Source organism: Aethalodelphis obliquidens, unplaced genomic scaffold, assembly GCF_003676395.1.
Source record: "Aethalodelphis obliquidens isolate GAN/ISIS:26980383/991018 unplaced genomic scaffold, ASM367639v1 scaffold113, whole genome shotgun sequence".
Classification (NCBI taxonomy): domain Eukaryota; kingdom Metazoa; phylum Chordata; class Mammalia; order Artiodactyla; family Delphinidae; genus Aethalodelphis; species Aethalodelphis obliquidens.
Window position 1 is genome coordinate 629,271 of NW_020838057.1, and position 1,857 is coordinate 631,127.

Consider the following 1,857-nt stretch of genomic DNA (forward strand, 5'->3'; position numbering starts at 1 on the left):
TACAACCACAAGACAGCACCACACACCTCTGAGTCCTGCTAACCTCCCGAAATGACGATACCCATCACTGGAGGATGGTGAACAACAGCAACTCTCCTTGCTGATGAAATGCAGATAATGGCCCCTGGAGACACCACTGGGCACCATGGGCCAAAGCCAAAATAGGCTAACACCTGCAGACCACCTGGTAGGCCTCCAAGCTTTCATGCAGTTGCTCTGAAAACCTGTATACAAACAAAAATAAAAACGATGTTTTTCTCAGAAGTTTCACTCATGCTGTCTACACCTTAAAGGAATCAAGAGGTCTTTAATACATGTGTGCCTCTGCAAAGGGGAGGGGGTTGTACATATCAGCAAAGGGAAGCAGAAAAGAACGCCCCGAAATATGGAATGCCAACAGACCCCACAGCTCTACCAGAGTTATTAAAAAAAAAAAATCCCTCAAGATTGAAGGCTCAGACCTACCACTTTCAAATGTTCTGAACACAGCCCCTGGGAAATGAAACACAGTGAAACTGGCATGAGGATATATACTGAGATGAATGGAATTGAAAGGTGATCCCAGAAATAAATCCATTGCTCTGTGGGGAAGAGTCGAGAGACCCCAGGAAGAACACACACGTCCCTGGTGTGCTAGCTGAAGACAATGCTGCAAGGGACCTAGAGCAGTGAAAGGATGGTCATGCTAACAATATAAAAAGACCTAGAATATGGAACATCATGACCCTAAAAGAGGACACCAGACTCCTCCCCCACCCCACACAAGACTGACTAAAATTCACAATTTTCCTCCCCCATTTATTCCTCTGCTGGGACCTCTGAGATGGACCTCCCTGCCCCTGGTATCCCCAACCAGCAGCCCCCATCAGGAAACATCTTCTCCTCATTTCCTCATCTTTCCCTACCAGGCCAGCACCTCCCAGCAGGTCCAGAGAAAACTTAGCTACCCTCCATGTGGATGCAGCTCCACATTTTCCCAAAGAAATTCGACACGGCCATGTGTCTGGTCACATCAGTCACGAGCTGTAATTTTCAACACACACCCTGAAGAGCCCTCACACAAGAGGAAACAAAAAGCAACAGCACATACTTTATTAAATGAACATTTCTCCTCTCTGACATACCTTAATCTGAAAGCCAAAAGTGCAGCTACAAAAAAATGGAGGTAATGAATACAAAAAAAAAAAAAAAAAGCTTGAAACTGGCAGAGAAAAATATTTGCTGAATACACATGGGATAAAGAATATTTACTCACATAAGATATAGAACTAGAAAAGCATCAGCTACACTCAAAATACATAAACACCTGAATAGACAGGATGGGCAACACCTACAGATCCGGGGAAAGGGCCAAAGAGTGTCTGCTTTTTGACTGTGTGCTCCTGTGCGGAAGATAGTGACAAAGCTGCCAGACAGGGCCAGAATGTGCGAAAGAGTCTGGGGCATTGATGCCATGGATTGAAATAAATTCAGTGGACTCCCCAATTTCGTGAACATCTTTCCAGGACAGTTAAGAGCACAGATGGGCACTCACTAGGCAGGGATACGTTTCAGTGGTCGGCCATGCAGTGATTCAATTGGAGGTAGTGAGCCTGGATGTAGAGGGTCCTGTTGGGAAACTCCTGGGATATTCCTGTAAGAAAAAGTTGAGTCCTGCGCCAGGGCAATTGTTGTGAGGCTGGGTCATTGGGGAGAGGCAGTACAGATATTCTAGTGGCAGAATCAAGTACCGGGAGTTAGTTGTAGGAGGGATGGCAAGGAAGGAGTCCCGTCTATACTCAGATTTCTGGCTCAGACAACTGGACTTAACACTGCACCAGCTGGCACACTGTAAGTAGATGGGTCACGAAGCAGGTG